The 7,324-nt window shown below is 35.9% G+C and overlaps 1 long non-coding RNA gene across 3 annotated transcripts; it reads right to left on the bottom strand.

The window, feature by feature from the left end:
* Positions 1-383: 383 nt before the first annotated feature.
* LOC122318068 lies at positions 384-4,729 on the bottom strand. 3 transcript variants are annotated; one of them, XR_006244708.1, is made up of 5 exons: positions 4,298-4,729; positions 4,171-4,216; positions 2,039-3,521; positions 914-1,103; positions 384-798 (listed from the first exon to the last, which is right to left on the bottom strand). It is a non-coding gene; the product is annotated as an uncharacterized LOC122318068 (long non-coding RNA). The 3 variants fall into 3 exon arrangements; XR_006244707.1 differs by having other exon boundaries at positions 914-2,094; positions 2,895-3,521; XR_006244706.1 differs by having other exon boundaries at positions 914-3,521.
* Positions 4,730-7,324: the final 2,595 nt, after the last annotated feature.

The raw sequence follows: 7,324 nt of genomic DNA, 5'->3' as shown, positions 1-7,324 counted from the left end.
TAGACTGATAGATCGATAGACAGATTGTGCAAATAGATCAGGTTGTCGCACATCTTGCACATCATGTAGATGTGCTAAACAATAAGGTTGAGACATTGACTGAGGAGTTTCGATCTTTTGTAAACCAGCAGTTCTGAAAGTCATTTGTAAAAATTTATCATATTTTATTTTTTATTTTCGACATATGTAATGGACACAAATAGTTAATGTATGTATTGTGTATCTTAATTTCTACTCTTAATTTTTTTTTAATATAACGTTACTCAACCTTACTATTAAAAAAATATATATTATGGTTAATTTATGCAAATTAACGTATAACGTTCAAACTTATCACTTTAACGTTCGAACCTTGGCGCTAATATATTCACATCCGCACGTAATTAGATAAAACGTTCGAATGTTCGCGCTAAAAATTTTACGTTTGCACGTCAATATACATAACATTCGAACGTTATTGTGATGTGTGAACGTATTATGTCAAACGTCCGAATGTTTTAAAATTCTTGCCTAACATTTAGTGACAGTTCTCACAAACTGTCACAGTTTGGAAACCGTCACTATTTATAATCTGTCACTAAAAGCCATATTTGTTGTAGTGCGAGGTGACCCTCCGAGTCTTTAATTTCCATGTCTCTGGTGTTGGCTTTCCACCAACCTCCATCAGAATCCCCTTCCAGATCCCTTTTGATTCTCTTCCCGTTACCGTTTCTAGATACTGGCTCTCTCTTCACAAAAAATTATCGATCATTGTTCACGGCCATGTATGCAAGATCATTACCATCTACATGCACCAAGCTTCAAACCAGTGAGAGAATCATCAGTACTGTACGTACGTAGAAGATTAGAATTAAAAACGACCGCAAAAAGATTATCATGAGAACAAACGAAAGGTACTGGAAGAAGAACTTACAGTGAAGAAACCACGGTTCATGAGCATAGACTTCGGCTTCAACGATGGGACCATTCGGTAGATCCAGCCCCTGTACTTTCCGCCATAGATAAAAAGACACCAACACTTCGTCATCGGGATCGAATCTGAACCCAATGGGGTAAGATGTACGCCAACATTTCGACATCTCCATCTATCACAGCTCTATCCACTACAAAAAATTTTGATCTCTTACTGTTAATTATATGGAAGCTGGAGAGGAATTTGTTCTAAGTGGATTTTATGGGAATCCCACTTCTGCTAGAAGAAGAGAGAGTTGGACTCTATAATTGAGAGCAACGAACGGATAAAGTTTGGATGTGTTTGGGTCAAATTTCAGATCTTATAGCCAAATCGAAAGAATTCGAGAAGCTGTAGAAGAGTTTACGTGGTTTAAAATTTTAAATGATCTTAGTTTTCAAAGATCAAATTTCACATACAGAGAAGATAATTTGTTTACTAAAGAGATCAAGAATGGATAGGGCTTTTGGGAATATGTATTGGACTCTGCTATTTCTGTGTTTTGTCCATAAAATTCCCCTTTAAATGAAGAAATTTCTTATATTTTTAATAAACCATGGTATCTTTTTATTACTTGTATTACATCTTATGACTTTATCTACAAACAGAAACAAATCAATTTAAGTTTATATCAATTATATTTTCATTTGAGAAATTTATATTAAAATTATCGATCTACTCAGTGTATCATGTTGTCCCTAGATATAAGTTAGGAAAAAAATATATTACTTGCATTTTCCTTAATTTTTTTACGAACACTTTTATAAATTTATTATATGACATTTATTAGTCATTGGGATGAGGTACTCATACTATCATGAAGTAAAAAGCAAAGAAATCAAGAACAAGCAAGAAGGACATGAGGACACTAAACATCAAGACTACAACTCACAAAGTAGTACATGTAGCAACCAAAATAGACCTGCAACAATCTGCAACACTCAAGGAAAGCATGCAGCTGAAAAAGTAAATAAAAGTGTGCTGCAAAATACAAAAAGAAGAAAACAGCAGAAAGGAGAAAGTATTGGCACATAAACACAAAACATCAATTGAAAGAATACATGACTGCACAGAAAAAGCCAGGACCTCGATGCACAAAGCACTGCATACACCATGCTGTCCAAAAAGCTGAGATTGACAATCTGTAATTTAGTAGCAGAGTAAAAAGATGTATTTTAGAAGTTTTCTTTTTGTCTTTCTGTTCTTGTAGCAGTGTATATATATATATCAAGTTCCATGTAACATAAATCATATATGAGAAAAGAGTTTCTCCACATCACTTGTTCATCTCAATTTTTCTATTTTCTATTTTTTGTTTTCTATTTTCTGTTTTAACACATACCGGGCACCTGCCTTGTACATCCCGTTCCCGAAGGTCTGAAGAGTTAGCTCTTATTACTTAATATCCACTTAAATGTCACAACTATAAAATCTAGAAAACTTCATAAAATATTTATTTCTTCACTCAAACCAAATATCCATGTTCCTTCATAGGGACAACAAAGAAATTCTCAATAACATAAATTAAAAACTCCCAAAGACTCGAAAATATCCTTAACTCATCAAATCAACATATCCAAAAATAAATCAATTTACTAACTACAACTCTCAAATAAGCACTTATTCTACTACTATCATCACACCTTACTAAAACTTCTTACTCTTATTCTTTAGCTAAACTATCAAAACAATCTGAAAAATATTTTGAGATAAAGGGTGAGTTATCAACAATTCAGGAAGTAGAGAACATATACTAGTGTGCAAACATGAGCATTTACAGAGTTCAAGATGCAGAACAAAATGGTTTTACTTTCAGAATGCAGAATCAGAACATGTTATCAAAAATATTAGAGCGAAAGTTTCAGAAAAATATTCTTATTCAGAGTTCCTTTGGCATAGCATAACTGAAACATTACATCAGAATAGAATTCTATGTTTAAACCTCGTGGTAGGGTTGTGCAAACCCCGATGACCAACCGAGCAGAAACAGAATATGAATCTTCTCCTTATTATTCTTGGAGCCCTGAGTGTGCACACAGGAAAGAACATGCAAAAAACCACTTTGCTTCCAAAGTGGGTGCACCAGAAACAGAAAAGTTGGTACCAATCCGAACAGAGGTCACAGTTTTTACACACGTGGTAAGGTCAGAACAGAATAGAAATAGAAGCAGAATATCATGCCAGAGGTTTTTAGAAATCACATCATATCATATCACAATACAAAATATTTTCAAAGTATAACAGAATCAGATTACAAAAATATGATTTATGCACAAAATTTCATATTCGCTCTCTTTTGCACAGTCTAGAAATAAAATATCAAAATAGCTCATGTCTATACCAGTCATGCCAGAAAATGCCTTATTCTTATACAAGATTTCATGAGTAATGCCAAACAAATAGCTAAGGTGTTTCAAAATTATTTTCATAACAAAACATGCAAACTTTTCCAAAATTAATCTCAATTCATTTCTTTTATACAAAGTCTAGTATAGGAATCTCGCTTACCTGGATTTCTTAACTTATCAGAATTCCTCCATAATAATATTGAACAAAAATCAAACGTCACCTATAAAATAATCATATAGTTTTCGTAAATTTTCAATCCAACATGTATCTCAATATTAAAACCTGGAATACTAAAAACCACCTTATTTTTATTCTTCCAAATTCAAAATGCTCACAGTCCTAAATTATCATCATTTTTCGATATCATCAATATTCATTTAATATACTTAACTCAAATATGAACTCAGACACCAATCTCCTTCGTATTAAGAAAAAACAAAACAAAAAAACAAAAAACAAACTTAATAACGCAACCCCAATATCTTCTCCAAAATAATTTAAAAAACGAGTCCAAAATGATTTTGAAAGTGAGCCCGAACCAAAGACATTTTAACAAAAATAAAAAGAGAACCAAGTACGTAACCGGCCCAAAACCGAACCATATAAACACAAGTCCAAAACGATATGCACGGCTCAACCCCAATACCAAAACATTTGATTTTCAAAAAAAATAAAAAAATATTTACGTAAAGAACAATTCAGAATTAAAAGTAACCGAAAGAAAACAAGCCCGAAGCCCAAACTAAAAAATATAACTACAAGACTCCATGTTTTCAAAACCGAGGGGCTTGCGAAAAGAAAAACACACCCAACGCTTTGGCTATACAGGGACGAAAATGCTAGACTCAGATCTAACAATGGAGACTCACCGTGAGACCGCTGCGAAGTGGTGGAGAAGAGGGCGGCACTGGGTGGCTGCAGAGAGAGAGAGAGAGATGAGAACACATGAAGAGACGAGCCGTGAGAGGGAGAAGCGGAAAGGTGCCGGTGACTTACCGCGGCCTGCCTAATGTCGGACCCGAGGGGGAAACGGACGGCGATTTCTGTGGGTTTTTTGGGTAGTTTCCGGAGTGTAGCAAGGCTGGAAACCGAGAGTATGGGGAGAGCTTCCCTTGCTCTGTTTTCGGGAATCAAAAACAGGGGTGGTTTCGGTTTCATGTGGCTGAGCTGGACTTGAGTTACTAGTTCTCGTGGTTGCAGGAGATGGTCGAAACACGGGATGGCTGAGTGGTTTCCGGTTGTTAGCTCTAGTGTAACTAGGCAGTGGCTAGCAAACGGTGGTGCAGGGCAGTGATGCGTGCGGAAGAGCATGCAACTCATGGGTTGCTGCCTTGTGGTGTTTCCGACGTGTAGGGTGCCGTGAAAGAGCAAGGATGGTTCTGTGATGGTGCTGGGTGCAGGGATAGCGACGGGAGAGGTTTGGTGGCAGTATCACTGTAATCATAAGAGACGTGTATGCATCTTATAAATAGTGGTAAAAAGGCCGAAACCCTAGAGGGAAAAAAAAAAAAATAAGGGGAACGTGCATGCGAAGGACACGGACACGGGGAAGCCGTGCATGCAAAGGGAACTGCACGACGGGGAGTCTATTTGATCTCACGGGCTGGGGCTTTTGGTGATTGGGTAGGGCTCCTCCTAAAAATTTAGGCTTACAATTAGGGAAACTTAATAAATCAATAAATTGGCATTTTTCTTGAATTTTAAATCTCGATTCGACCTCTAAAAAAAGAAATAACAAATGAACTTGTTCAAAACACAAAATAAAAAAATTATCTCAACCCATAAAAGATTTTTAACTTTTATACCAAATTCAACAAAAATTCATTATCCACTAAACAAAAAAAAACATTTGGGCCCGTATTCTACTTGAAAAATATATTTGAAACCTCAAATGGATTTTTCACACATATAAATCCAACAATTATTTAAAACAGTTTAGCACTGGACTTGGGTATTACATGCCTAGGGTGAGCAGGGTTGCTAGCTCACATCAAGTGGGTGTGAGGGTGGCAATCACACATGGACAAAGGTGAGGGCAAGTGCCAAGTTGTGCATTAGCCCACTAGAGTTTCACCCATCTGCTCAGCCCATATATATAAATATATGTAATAATCTATATCATATATATTATAAAAACACAAAACCAAACTATAAATCTGCAAATTTTCTCTCTCCTCTCTCCCTTCATTTCCTTCTGTGTTCTCTCATCTTCTCTTCTCTTCTATTCTCTTCTCCCTTCCTTTCACGCCTCAGTGGCCGTTCACCATCCTCTCCTCTCTATTCTCCCTATCACCTTTCTTTTCTCTTCCCTCTCATCTTCTCATCCTCCTCCTTTAAGCCGGCCTTCCTCTACACTGTCACAGGTCATCAGTCAAAACTCACAGTCAAGCCACAATCTATGACACGCAGTAAGACGACCCAAGACCATACCTTGCCACTGCACTTGCTTGGGGATGGGTACACAGAAACACAATGAGAGAGAGAGACTGAGATTTGGAAGTGAAATATATAAATTGTCAAACTTCACTATCATTTAAGAACTTTTATGAGTGTTGTACATTACCCAATTTTATTACTTGAAAGCAATGTCATCAAAACAATATAAAAAAGCCCCGGCTTGCCCCAAGTAAAGAGAAAAAGCAAATATCAATCATACTTTCATTTCAAGCCCTCAAATTCCTTCCACAACTTGCCACCTACGGCTTTCCAAGAGATGCTAGCTCTATCATTGTTAAATTCAACTTTCCCAACTTCAAGGGGTCTCCAACAAATTAAAGAATGGCTTTCCTACTCTAATTAGCAAGATTTGAAGATTGGTGCCTTTTGGGGATAAGTACCAGCAAACTTGGAAAATTTAGATGGTTTTCGAAGACCATTAAACTAGCTCTTGCAACCAATTATTAAATTGTTTGATTACTAATCATGAAATTAGTCGACATTCACCATTATTGTGCACACCACTAATTCTTACTAGCTATATGTCTCACAAAATAAGAATGGAAACTAAAGCTGCAATGTTACAAATTTGATAATTCCTTCTAGGAATATGGAGTTACCAATGCATCAGTCTAGCTTTTCGAGCTTGAGTTTTACAAGTGTGAAACACCAAATATACTAGCAAAGTTTCTCCAAATCTCAGTAGCAAGATTAATATAAGTAAAAAATGTTCGATCCATTGGTTCCATTTGAAGGGATGCTGAAAATTCTCCAAAACTTGTAGGCATCCATGCCCTCTTATATATCTTTAGTAAAGCTCAGTTGCACTATTGTCTTGTAGCTTGTAGTAGTAGTGCTCTACCTAGTTGATGGAGGAGGGATTCATTCGGAATTCAGTAATAACAATGATGATGTTGAGCAGTATTTTGGGCATTGAACTTTGTCAAAATAGGCAAATTCTTCTTTATCAAAATAGCGATTACTTAGTTTGGCAAAAAGTTGGTGTTGTCTTAGTAATTCAAAGGTGGTTTTCAAGTGGGAGAAGTGAGTCCCAATATTGCTACTATAGATTAGTATATCATCAAAAAATACCAAAATAAAGCGATGTAAATAGGGTTTAAAAACCTATTATATCTTGTGAATGCATTGATGCAAAAACTGCTTTTGCATGTAATTAGAATGGAAATGAGGTAATTTTGATTGCCTGTAATTTTATTAGGGATGATGTTTCTGATTAGTAGGATTATAATTCTTCTTGCATTATTTTCCAATAGTACTTCTTATCTCACATAGCATGTGTGTAAGCATGCTATCCAATAGTAATTCTGCTTGGATCACATAGCATGTGTGTAAGCAGAGGGTTCATGATTTGAGTATTATTATGTCCTTCCTTTCTAATCCTTTAGCAGCTAAACTGGTTGAGAAGTTTTGGGGAGCTTTATCAGTGCTATCAGACTGAGTCATGTACATAGGATTCTGTACGAGATAGTAGGAGAATCAGTATTAGATAGACATATTATATGTGTTTATTTGACATGGTTAGAAGTGGATTCAATTATAATTTCCTGATTTCATGATGAAAATACT

Source organism: Carya illinoinensis, chromosome 8, assembly GCF_018687715.1.
Source record: "Carya illinoinensis cultivar Pawnee chromosome 8, C.illinoinensisPawnee_v1, whole genome shotgun sequence".
NCBI lineage: Eukaryota > Viridiplantae > Streptophyta > Magnoliopsida > Fagales > Juglandaceae > Carya > Carya illinoinensis.
Note: the sequence above shows the minus strand (reverse complement) of the source record. Positions and strands in the feature narration are given on the sequence as shown.